The sequence below is a fragment of the Heloderma suspectum genome, chromosome 1 (genome assembly GCF_057233095.1).
Source record: "Heloderma suspectum isolate Gila_16-S chromosome 1, 16-S_ref, whole genome shotgun sequence".
NCBI classification, from domain to species: Eukaryota; Metazoa; Chordata; class Lepidosauria; order Squamata; family Helodermatidae; genus Heloderma; species Heloderma suspectum.
The window spans coordinates 188,305,948-188,319,545 of NC_139458.1; the positions used below are offsets into that span (position 1 = coordinate 188,305,948).

At 43.5% G+C, this 13,598-nt stretch overlaps 1 pseudogene; it reads right to left on the reverse strand.

Annotated features, from left to right (window-relative positions):
* Window positions 1-13,598, reverse strand: part of LOC146358527 (dynein axonemal heavy chain 11-like) — a 320,580-nt pseudogene that overhangs the window by 168,537 nt on the left and 138,445 nt on the right.

The following is a 13,598-nucleotide window of genomic DNA, read 5'->3' on the forward strand; positions in this document are numbered from 1 at the left end:
CATGAGGCAATTAATCCGCTATATCTACTTTTGGTTTCTTCGCAAAATTTAGATCTGAGCATTACACGTAGAGTTTTTCTGCTACATAACCCCTAGGTGGGGCTGTGGTATAGCAAAATAATGCGATTACACAAGTGAAAAAAGCATTTTCTTTCACTTTCACAAACAACACTTTTTTCTTTCTCTAAAAAGGCTTGCTGGAAGTGCTGTTTAGAAAAAGAAGTGAAACTGGAGGGTCACAACATCATCTAAAGAATCCATAAACAACCATGAGTAGAGAATGATGAGTGTACAATAAATGGCTCATGTAGAAAAGCTCTTACTTAATGTTTTATTGGTTTCAAACTAGTTTTAAAATTGTGTTTACATTGCCTTATTATATTAGATGTTTGATGTTGTAAGTCGCTTTGAAAACAGGTAAACAGCAAAATATATATTTAGTAAATAAGCTATGATTATGTGAAATGGCTCTTGGCAGTAAGGAGGAGGAGCATAAGAGACCCCCAAAGAAGGCATGCATTATGTGTAGTTCTCTCTTCTTGCAGCAGCTTGTGGTAAAAGCCAGTAAGGGCTGAGAAGAGCACTTGCAGCCTATGGTTGCAGTAGAATTTGACCCATAATAATTAAAAAACATTTTTATCCATTTCTCCTGATCCAGTATGGGTGATCTATACAGGGAAGACATCTGAACATAGATCCCCTCTATGTCATAATCCATTTGTTCCAATGCATGTTGTGCGGAACTATTTTGTCATTCTTTTAAACACCTGCATCTACCACTTGAACCTGTGCACGTAATAATCCATGCTGGACACACCAATGAAGTTGTGAACTTTGACAAGGACAATACACTTTTGGGAAGGTTTGAGGACTGAAGCCAGGTCTTGGGGTCATGGTCATGAAAACATCAACTCAGTGCATGTCAGCTGTGGAAAAATCTGGATTTCAGGCTACGGTATACTAGAAAAGGGAAGGAAAATAATACCAACAGTATTTTGATGTCCTTATAATGTGCACAAAAGGGCAGCCAAAATGACCAGGGGGTTGGAGCAACTCCCCTATGTGGAAAGGCATGCTTCAATTTAGAAAATAGTGTCTAAGGGGAATGTGGTATTTATAAAATTATGTGTGGTGTGAAGGAATTAGGCAGAGATACTTTTTTTATCTTCTCTCATACTACTAGAACTCAGGGTCAACCAATGAAGTTGATTGGCAGTCTATTCAGGATAGATAAAAGAAAGTACTTTTTTGTGCAACGCATAATTTATGGAACTCACTGCCACGTGATATAATGATAGCACTACGTTAGATGCCTTCAAAAAGGAAATACACATCCACAGACGGTGAATCTTAGTTTAAAGCCAGTATCTCAAAGCCACTTGCTGTAGAACAGCATCCCCCAACCTAGCACCTCCCAGATGTGTTGGACTGCAACTCCCATGATTCCCAGCCAGCCTACCCAGGCTGGCTGGGAATCATGGGAGTTGTAGTCCAACACATCTGGAGGGCACCAGATGGGGGGAAGCTGCTGTAGAACAACAGCAGGGGACATTTGTCGCCTTCATGACTAGTTTTAGGCTTCCTAAAACATCTGGTTGGCCACTGGTCTGATCCACCATGACCCTTTTTATGTCATGTAGAGTCTGTATTATGTTCCTTGCTTCACCTTCTCTCTAACAGATTGTTGATGCTGGCCACAATTAGGGATGTTAGAGAATTCCACCACAGACTCCAGTGAGGCCAGATTCTTTAGAATCCGGCCCCCTGGAGTCCGCGGTGGAACGGAGCAATCCGCCCCGCCACCCCGCGAAACTTCCCCGGGACGGATCTTGCCTGGTGTCGGCCATCCAGTCCATCCGCTGCCCCCGGTCTGCGGCTGCGAATGGCTGCCCCAGTCTGCGGCTGCCATTTCTCTCCCTACTTTAGCCATGATAGGCTACGTAAGTATTTACGTAGCCTATCATAGCTAACGCAGGGACAGAAATGGTGGCCGCTACGCCATTTGCGTCCCTGCGTTAGCCGTCATAGGTTACGTATATATTTACATAGCCTATCACGAAAAGAGCAGGGATGCAAATGGTGTAGCGGCCGCCATTTGCATCCCTGCTCTTTGCCGTGATAGGCTACGTAAATACTTACGTAGCCTATCACGGCTAACGCAGCGACGCAAATGGCAGCCGCTATGGCAGCTGCCATTTGTGGCCGCAGCCCAGCAGCAGACAGAGGTCTGGCTGCGGGCGGCCCTGGCTGGTGGCTCTGTGGACTTATCGCAGAGCGGAGCTGGCCGGGGAGGATTCCGGCGGGAGGGACGGATCGCCTCCTCCCCACTGCAGACGTCCCCACCCGGAACAAAGTAAGGGATTTGTACATCCCTAGCCACAATAACTTACCGGTATAGATTCTTTTACTGCATAGCCACAAGTAGTCAAGCTTCTGTGGATCAGGATCTTTTTCAAACATTACTTCTGCTACATTTCACTATCAGAATGCAGAGTAGTAAGATGTGATCAGCACTGGGTTAATACTTCTGTGGCTTGAGGTTTCTTACACAGGACTGTGACTCCTGTGGAATAAGATTCTTTTGTTGATGAGATTATTCTCTGCTGGGACTGCCGTTTCCTCAAGAACCTATTCTAGTTCAGACTCCCCGACATCTGGCCTCAGGCTGAGCTCAGCCTCTACATGCATGATTTCCTGCCAGAGTAATTAAGTACATTTTTCTTGATTAACAAAAAAACAAAACAAGATGAAAAATTAATTTGCTTTCTATTGCAGATCCCAGTGGAGGAGCCTTTATCAGCTCTCTGGGAAACAATCAAACCACTGCCATGCAGATGAGGTGTGCTCACATCAGGCAGAGTATGTATCAGCGTAGTGGCGTTCTTCAAAATTGGTACAAGACGGCCTAGACATTGAAAATAGCTCTGTATTTTTTTTATTTGCTAAAATTGATATATTTTATGGATTCATTAGATAGTATCACAATGTTACATGGGAAAAACCTCACACAATCTCAGGGCGTGATTTGGTCCTATACAAACACAACCATTTGCCTTTCTCCTTACATTTTCTTCGGGGTGTGTGTGTTTGCACACGCCAGCATACTAGCAATTACCCAGAATGAAAGGCCAGCAGAACGCTTCCAGCTATCCTTCTCCAACAGAGCTGGCCCAAGGAACTTTGCTGCCTGAGGCGAAGAACAAGATGGCACCCCTCCCATTCCATGTGCAAAAGCCAAATGGACTGGCAGATGAATCTGTCTTCAACACTGATAATGTGACAGCATCCTCCACCACACCTGAAGTCAGGAAGCTAACTCAGCAATGGGCAGAGCAGGCCACATGGCACACAGATCTCTCCTCCAACATCTAACTGCCACCTCCTAGAATCTGCTGCCTGAGGTGACTGCTTCACTCTGCCTAATGGTAGGGCCAGCCCTGCTCTTCAACCTAGAATTTTGGCAGGAGGTTTATTCAGACTCAAAGCCTTACACTCTTGCACTGAAATCAGTAAGGCTGTTTAACTTTGCCTGGACCTCTGACATTTGTATTGGTATTCAGGCCAGAACTACGTGTTACATCCAGCGGTACAGTAGAGTCAGGGCTCACAGGGATGCAGAGGCGGCTTTTTTTTATTAGCAGGGATGCTGATGTCATCTGCCACCAGCCCCGGAATTCTCCATTCCATCTGATCTAAGCTACAGTTCCCACAGTAGCTGTGGGGAATTGAATTTCTCGAACAACTTGCGGTCCCCTGTTGTAATGCAAGTATTTTGGGGCGGCTTGGTCTTGCATGGGCAATTAAGACCCTTTAGCTTTACCTGCTCCTGGTGGAGATGAAAACTGCTAGAACTTGTTTGTTGAAATGGAGCAATACTGCTGCTTGAATTCTTGGACTCTTGGTGGGGGGAGGGGTGTGGCTATGGGGGCTGTCATGATGAGTGCCTGCACTTCCTAATTTACCACTACACCACTGGAAATAAATGCACAGTTAACCCTAAAGCTACCATATGAAAATAACCTATTCCTTATGAAAGAGGAAGGAGTGAATACAATAGGCTTACAATTTAAATCAGGAGATTTAGACTATTTAAATATGCATCATAATGATGACTTGATTTAAAAAAAAAAAAATCCTCCCCCCTTCAGTGAATCCAACAGGCTGAGAACCAGAAACGCCGCAGGACCCAAGAGAGTACAGAAAGGGGAACAGACATAGTTTCATTCCCTGGGGTGGGGGGAGCAATTTTTAAAGCAACCATTTTCTCCTGCCACACATGAATCCGGAAAAGGAAAATTTTGGAAAGCAATGTAATACTCTATACAAAATAATCTTAAAATATCCGTACAGGTCATGCCTCTCTCTGCCCCAGGGCTTCACTGTGAATTTGACATCGGCAGCAGTGTACCCATCAGTCACACTGAGCAAGAGCCAGCAGGTTACAGCAGATGCTGGCTTCCTGAAACCTTTAAAGAACGTGGGGACCAATAGGCTTTTAAAGTGAGCCTGTGTGCCAAACATCTGGCTTAGACCAGGTCACTTACAGAGCACCCAGTGCCCTTTTCCAACCCTTTCCATGAGGCCATTTTAAATACCTTTATGGGTCATCTGGAAATACATTTTCACTCCAGCAATGATTTGCATGGAAGCACCGCTCACACATGCCCCCAGATGAGAGAACTTACACATGCTGGATGGCATCCTCAAAGAGCACGAGGTTCATTGCTGCGTGCAGTTCATTGTTCTGCTCTAATGCCTCTGTTAAAATTCTGGTCAACTTCTTCCAATCAGATACTGGAAAGTAACGTGGTTCTCCAACACCATGGGCAAAGTGGCAGTAAATTAGTGGCTTATGGATAAATACATGCTCATCAACACCCTGGTGGTAACAATACAAACAAGCATTCAGCTGGTACGTTAACCCTTTCACTATACCGATTCTTCTAGTTTTGATTAAAAAAATAAAAACAGATGGTGCTGAAAGGACACTTTGGGAGTCTGAATTTAAATGTTTTTGTTCAGTCTAGTGGCCTCTTCAAGTGTTGCCTGTTGCTGAATGGAGTGCAAAAGGTTTGACTCATCACCCGATCCCATGCATGTTTACTCAGAGGTACCCCTTTGAGTTCAGTTGGACTTGCTTCCAAGTAAGTGTGCAGAGGATTGCTGTCTGTCTGAGTGGCCATTATCTATCCCTGACCGAGAGCTGTACCTGGGGCACCTGGCCCAGAAACTTCCATTCCGGAGAGCAAACAGTGACGAACCAACTCAGAAGACACAGAAGTTGAAACGAGTCTTCTTTTTGTTCTTCTTTATGTGGATAAATATGAAACCAACTTTGGATTGGCCTCAAAGAAAATATCGGTACCAGTTATTTAGGTATTTATTTATTCAAAACACCTCCCCAGCAGTTTGAGGCAGCCTGAACTATGAAATGTAAAGAGGCTTAGGGCGCAATCCTATGCTTGTTTAGACAGGAAAAAGTCCTACAACTCACAGCATGCCCCAGCCAGCATACATAGCTGGCTGGGTCATGCTGGGAATTGTAGGAATTTTTTTTCTGTTTAAACACGCATAAGATGGTGCTCTTATTTATATAGCACATTCAACTGACCAGTGATTATGGAAGATGTAAAGGCATAAAATAACATGGCAATGGCTGCTGAAAACCATTATGCTGCCATAAAACCATTATGATGACCAATCAGTCAGGGCTGACCTTTTTTTTGCTTAACAGACAAGGTGTGGCAACAGGTGGGACACATGGGACTAACAGCCAAAGCAGCACAATCCAGCATGCCATGCCACATTAACACAGAAACACAGAATAGGGGCTGGGGATAATTTTTAAGAGCATCATGGGTGGGTAAGAAACAGGGCAGCAACTGGAATATAAACTCTAGTTCACATTTAATGCTAGACCAGGCCTTAGGGATTGGAAAGGTGCTTGGTTTTAATTAGGATTCTCAAGCTGAGTTTAGGATGGGGTGGCCATTTATGCGCTGTCAAAAGAGAGGAAACAAGCCACTAAAATGGAAGACCTAGATTTACATAAAACTTGCATGGGCTAATTTAGATAGATGCAAATTTAGAAATTACTATAATTTAAATAGCTTTAGGCTATAATCTTATGCATGTTTAGACATGAAAACCCCCCACAACTCCCAGCATATCCCAGCCAGACATGCTGGCTGGGAAATGCTGGGAGTTGTAGGCCTTTTCTCTGTCTAAACATGTTTAGAATTGTGGCCTTAAATTACTACAATTTAAATAGAACTACAGCCCATCTGCCCATTGTGGGGAAGACTGTAACCACGTGACCTGTGTGCTTGCTCAGTCTGCTGTCCAACGGCCTGTCCTCCCTTCTTATAGTTCTTTATCTTTAAAGGGGACTTGGACTGGACAGCCCTTCAAATAGACATCACCTTCAGTCCTCCAACTTCAAACAGAAGTTTGAAGGCAGCCCTTCAAACAGAGGACTATCTTCTGTAAAAGAGGACAGAGGGCCACCCTAGCAGGAAGGAGAAGCTGAATGCTCACATGCTCTTGCTTTTTGCTGACGTAAAAAAGTTTCAAGTGGGGGTTCAGCGCTCACCCACCCTGTGTCCACACCTCTGCTTTGTTTGATGGTGACTCAGCTCTTACAAATGGTTCTTCCATTTTATGTCTAGTTTGGCCCATCAAAAAAATTGGGCAGAGTTCACATAGGATGAGGTAAACCAGTTCTTGGATTATATCTCCTTGGATTGCAGTTGTGAGACCAAATAATGTAAATGGGAGAAACAATCTCTGTACGTACCACATGAGCATATCAGGCATAAAGCTAGTTTAAAACTCTTTGCAGAAGTTTTGATTATGAAATTCCTCCATCTGCTACGTGGTTCAGTCCCAGACTATCCTGCAAATGTTTGTGTCAACAAAGCCCAGCGGAGGCTGGCAGGTCTGATTTTCGTGAGGCTGCGAATCCATTCTGGGTTTCAGTCAGAGCGATCCAGAACGCTAAAGGGGCTATCCAAGGTGCTGAACCTATTTTGGGGATAGAGTTCAGCAACTTGGATAGCTCCTTTAGAGTTCTGGCTGGTTCTAACTGAATCCCAGAATGGACTCACAGCCCTACCGAAATCGGAGCCACCAGCTTCCAATGACTAGGCCTCAGAAGTAGATCTGCCCATCACCCAACTGTGGTGAAGCCTGCAGTGTCGCATGCAACTGTACACTAGTCTTTGCCCAAAATAGTTGTGGCAGCCCAGAATATTGTACACATGCACAAGACACATAGGGTTGGATCCAGAGCACATTATCTGCGCTTAAAATCCCATTGGAATCAATGGGACTTGTTCATTATGACTAATTTTTCACATTGGTTTTAACAGGGCCTAAATGTGACAATGTGACAGGGCCTAAATGTGACAAATGCTATGCCGTGCAGGGCCACCCAAGACGGACAGGTCATGGCAGAGAGTTCTGACAAAACGTGGTCCACTGGAGAAGGAAATGGCAACCCACTCCAGTATCCTTGCCAAGAAAACCCCATGGAACGTATCACAAGGCTAAAAGAGATGACGCCGGAAGATGAGCCCCTCAGGTCAGAAGGTGTCCAATATACTACGGAGGAAGAGCAGAGGGTATTTCCAAGTAGCGCCAGAAAGAGTGAAGCGGCTGGGCCAAAGCCGAAAGGACACTCAGCTGTGGATGTGTCTGGTGGTGAAAAGAAAGTCCGATGCTGTAAAGAACAATATTGTTTAGGAACCTGGAATGTAAGATCAATGAATCAAGGTAAGCTGGAGGTGGTCAAACATGAGATGGCAAGATTGAACATCGACATCTTGGGAATCAGCAAACTCAAATGGACAGGCATGGGCGAATTTAATTCAGGTGACCATTATATCTACTACTGTGGGAAAGAATCTCTTAGAAGAAATGGAGTACCACTCATAGTCAACAAAAGGGTGGGAAAAGCAGTACTGGGGTACAATCTTAAAAACGATAGAATGATCTCAGTATGAATCCAAGGCAAACCATTCAACATCACAGCAATTCAAGTCTATGCCCCAACCACTGAGGCCGAAGAAGCTGAGGTTGATCGGTTCTATGAAGACCTACAACACCTTCTAGAACTAACACCAAAAAAAGATGTCCTCTTCATCATAGGGGATTGGAATGCTAAAGTAGGAAGTCAAGAAATCACCGGGATAACAGGCAAGCATGGCCTTGGTATACAAAATGAAGCAGGACAAAGGCTAATAGAGTTTTGCCAAGAGAACACGCTGATCATAGCAAACACTCTTTTCCAACAACACAAGAGGCGACTCTACACATGGACATCACCAGATGGTCAATATTGAAATCAGATTGATTATGTCCTTTGCAGTCAAAGATGGAGAAGCTCTATACAGTCAGTAAAAACAAGACCTGGAGCTGACTGTGGCTCAGATCATGAGCTGCTTCTTGCAAAATTTCAGCTTAAATTGAAGAACGTAGGGAAAACCACTAAACCATTCAGGTATGACCTAAATCATATCCCTGATGAATATACAGTGGAGGTGAGGAATAGATTTCAGGGATTAGAACTGATAGACAGAGTGCCTGAGGAACTATGGACGGAGGTCCGTAACATTGTTCAGGAGGCAGCAACTCAATCCATCCCAAAGAAAAAGAAATGCAAGAAAGCAAAGTGGCTGTCTGATGAGGCTTTACAAGTAGCTGAAGAAAGAAGGGAAGCGAAAAGCAAGGGAGAAAGGGGAAGATATATCCAACTGAATGCAGAGTTCCAGAGAATAGCAAGGAGAGACAAGAAGGCCTTTTTAAATGAACAATGCAAAGAAATCGAGGAAAACAACAGAATGGGAAAGGCTAGAGATCTCTTCAAGAAAATCGGAGATCTCAAGGGAACACTTTGTGCAAAGACGGGCATGATAAAGGCCAAAGAAGGCAGGGACTTAACAGAAGCAGACGAGATTAAGAAGAGGTGGCAAGAATACACAGAACAACTATACAGGAAAGATCTGAATGTCCCTGATAGCCATGATAGTGCGGCCACTGAACTTGAGCCGGACATCCTAGAGAGTGAAGTCAAGTGGGCCTTAGGAAGCATTACTAACAACAAAGCTAGCAGAGATGACAGTATTCCAGCTGAGCTATTTAAAATCCTAAAATACGATGCTGTTAAAGTGCTGCATTCAATATGCCAACACATTTGGAACACTCAACAATGGCCGCAAGACTGGAAAAGGTCAGTTTACATTCCAATTCCAAAGAAGGGCAACGCCAAAGAGTGTTCAAACTACTGCACAATTGCGCTCATTTCACATGCCAGCAAGGTGATGCTCAAAATCCTACAAGCTAGGCTTCAGCTGTATGCGAACCGAGAACTACCGGAAGTACAAGCTGGGTTTCGAAGAGGCAGAGGAACTAGAGATCAAATCGCCAACATTCGCTGGATCATGGAGAAAGCAAGAGAATTCCAGAAAAAGTCTATTTCTGCTTCATTGACTACGCTAAAGCCTTTGATTGTGTGGATCACAACAAACTGTGGCAAATTCTTAAAGTGATGGGAGTACCAGACCACCTTACCTGTCTCCTGAGAAACCTGTATGAGGGTCAAGAAGCAACTGTAAGAACCAGACATGGAACAACCGAGTGGTTCAAAATTGGGAAAGGAGTACGACAAGGCTGCATATTGTCACCCTGCTTATTCAACTTATATGCAGAGTACATCATGAGAAACGCCGGGTTGGATGAATCACAGGTCGGAATTAAGATTGCCGGGAGAATTATCAACAACCTCCGATATGCAGACGATACCACCCTAATGGCAGAAAGCGAAGAGGATCTCAAGAGCCTCTTGTTGAGGGTGAAAGAGGAGAGTGCAAAAGCTGGTTTGAAACTCAACATTAAAAAAATGAAGATCATGGCATCTGGCCCCATCACTTCCTGGCATATAGAAGGGGAAGAAATGGAAGCAGTGACAGATTTTACTTTCTTGGGCTCCAAGATCACCGCAGACGGTGACTGTAGCCATGAAATTAAAAGACACTTGCTCCTTGGGAGGAAAGCTCTGGCAAACCTAGACAGCATAGTAAGAAGCAGAGACATCACCTTGCCGACAAAGGTCCGTCTAATCAAAGCTATGGTTTTCCCAGTAGTAATGTATGGCTGTGAGAGCTGGACTATTTATTTATTTATTTATTTATTTATTTATTTATTTCATTTCTATACCGCCCAATAGCCGAAGCTCTCTGGGCGGTTCACAAAAATTAAAACCAAACAACACACAATAAAACAATTTAAAATATACAGAACATTAAAACCACAATGTAACAATACAATCACAATAAAACCTAGCAGCAGTGCAAGAGTTTAAAATACAGATTTAAAACAGCAAAGATAAAAATTTAGAAAGCTAAAATGCTAAAATGCCTGGGAAGGCTATAAGGAAGGCTGAGCGCCGAAGAATTGATGCTTTCGAACTGTGGTGCTGGAGAAGACTCTTACGAGTCCCCTCAACTGCAAGGAGGTCAAATCAGTCAATCCTAAAGGAAATCAACCCTGAGTGCTCATTGGAAGGACAGATACTGAAGCTGAAGCTCAAATATTTTGGCCACCTAATGCGAAGAGAAAACTCTCTGGAAAAGACCCTGATGCTGGGAAAGACTGAAGGCAAAAGGAGAAGGGGACGACAGAGGATGAGATGGCTAGATAGCATCACCAATGCAATGAATATGAACTTGAGCACACTCCGGGAGAGAGTGCAGGACAGGAAGACCTGGTGTGCTATGGTCCATGGGGTCACGAAGAGTCGGACACGACTGAACGACTGAACAACAAAAATGTGACAAATATGCTCTGGATCTGCAACCCATAGGATCCCTTAAGGTTGGGGAAAAAAGGGGAAAGGTTCCTCCTGTGCAAGCACCGGGTCATTACTGACCCCTAGAGGGACACTGCTTATGCTGGCATTTTCATGGCAGACTGTAGTGGGGTGGTTTGCCATTGCCTTCCCCAGTCGTGACTACCTTTCCCCCAGCAAGCTGGGTCCTCATTTTACTGACCTCGGAAGGATGGAGGGCTGAGTCGACCTGAGCCAGCTACCCGAGACCCGGCTTCCGTTGGATCGAACTCAGGTCGTGGGGAGAGTTTTGGTTGCAATACTGCCGCCTACCACTCTGCGCCACACGAGGCCCTTAAGGTTACATATGTCATTAACTCAAGGCACTTTACAGGAATAAGTGGTAAATAGTGGCATTTAAGAGAAGAAACTGACATGTTTGTTAAGCTATGTACCAGTAGTCTTTAACCTTTCCAGGGACCCACCTTTTGCCCAAACATGAATTCTGGGGCCCAGGGTAATTTTTTTAAATTCTCTGTGCATGTTGGTATTGCTACTGGTGAGACCTAACTTAGGTCAGACTGCAACCCAATTCTGGGTCCCAAATCCCCATCTCTAAACTAATTCATGTCCACCCATCACATATCCCCCACTTCGCCCTAATGTATATACTCACCAAAGCAGTAGACAAGAAAGAGCCCAGAGAGTTTTGGCTATTGGGCTGTATGGAAATGTAATAAATAAATAAATAAGCGGTGAAGATTACAGTCACCACAAAAACACAGAATAAAAAGCCTGATCTCCATCTTATTAAATGTGATGCTGACCTAGACTCACATTTCTGGTATTTTTTACTTCATTCAAAGAATGACCATTGAGATAGATGGAAGCCAAGGAACATTCACAAAGGAATTTTCTCAGTAGAATCAATCAGATCCTCTAGCCTGCTTCTATTGTTTCTATCAATACAATTTCATGGAGGTCAAAGCACATGTTACTTTTAATCTGTCGCACGCAGCTACATCTGTGCTTTTTTCTTTTTTAATGATTCCTAACTGCTGCAGGGAGAGTGGAGTTTTGGGGGGAATCACATGTAGGGAGGGAAGTATTAAACCTCTCCTTCATGCACACTGTGGTTCTGATCCAGATGGGGACCACTGCACTTACTTTTGAGTAACAAAAATGACAGACATAGCTACATGCTACATATTAAAAGTAACATGTAGTTTGTCCCTCATTAATGTTTATTCTGGAGATGATTTCTTTTTAGTTAGTTAATTAATTAATTAATTTTACATATCTATACTGCCCAATAGTCAAAGCTCTCTAGGTGGTTCACAGTAATTAAGACCATAAAATACCGCACAAGAAAACATAATATCAAACTTTTAAAAATGTACCTCAGAGGAATGTTTCATGATCAAAGTCACACTCAAGACACACCTCAAAATACTTTTTTGCTGTATTGTTAAGCACTTTGTTAAAATGTTCAATATCCTTTTCCTCCATAAGTTTATCTGAGTAGACTCGGGATGATTCATGAAACCATAAATGAACCAAGTCAACAGGGAATCGCATACACTCTGGGGTTGCAAAAAGCATTCCCTGCAAAATAGTGCAAAGTGTATATTTTCTCATTATCTTTCTTGAACATTAGACTATCCATTTCTATTAAATAAAAAATGCCATTCAATTAACTGTACTCCAGTGGCACCAAAAACATGTGAATTTGTTATTTGCAATATGTTCATATATTTAATAGGCAATTAATGGCTTGCAGCTAAAAGCAACACGTTACTTATAATGAGGAACGGTGGTTGCCTCAGGAACATTGACACTTTTTCCTCCCACACTTACGATCTACAATTTTTATTTGAGTGGAATTTATCCTCTTTTTTATTTTTCAAAACTGCTTTGCTCTATTTACAGCGTTCAGTTTCCATCCTATTTTGGCAGACTCTAGCATGAGTTCACGTTTTTATGTCTCCTCTGCTCTTTTCTTCCGTATTTCATTTACACTTCACAGAGAATGGGATGGAAAGTATATACCACTTCAAGCTGTTGGTGGGAAACTGCAATTTTGAATACTGTCCCATATTATAAAATGAAATAAATACAAGCCTCTCTGCATATGGTAAACTAACCCATCAGAGAAACAGGTTTAATGTAACACTCTCCCTGATGGGCTTCTTTTCTTCATGCAGGGAGAACTGACCACGGGGAAGCATAAAAAATGTCACACACACCTGGGTCTGAAGTGTTAAAAATCTAGATTTCTAGCACTGCAGGATTTAACCACTTCAGACTCAGGTGGAGTGGGGTCACATTTTTAATGCTTCCCCATGTTGAGTCCTTCCTGCTGCTGGAGAAACCAAGCACACCAGGGAGAGTGAGACATTAAACCTGTCTTTCTGATGGGTTGGTTTACTATAGGCAGAGACCACTTCTTTCTGCAAAATGTTGGATCCCTTTCTCATATCCCTTTCTTGGGCCTCCATGTCAGTAGAGGGTGGCACCAAAGTAAAAAAGTGGGTGGGGACGCCCTACATACTCTTTCTCCTACACCTCCTCACACCCATTTGTCTACATCCACATTTCCATTCTCGCTTGCTCACACACGCACACATTTACTCACACACAGATTCTCTCTCACACATTCAGACATGCCTATTCATGAAGCAGCCACTTTTTAAAAAGCCTTATTGCTCTGTGTGTGGATATGGGCGCATTCGGGGGGGGGGGCTGAGGAGAGAAGGGCCAATCCTCCCCACAC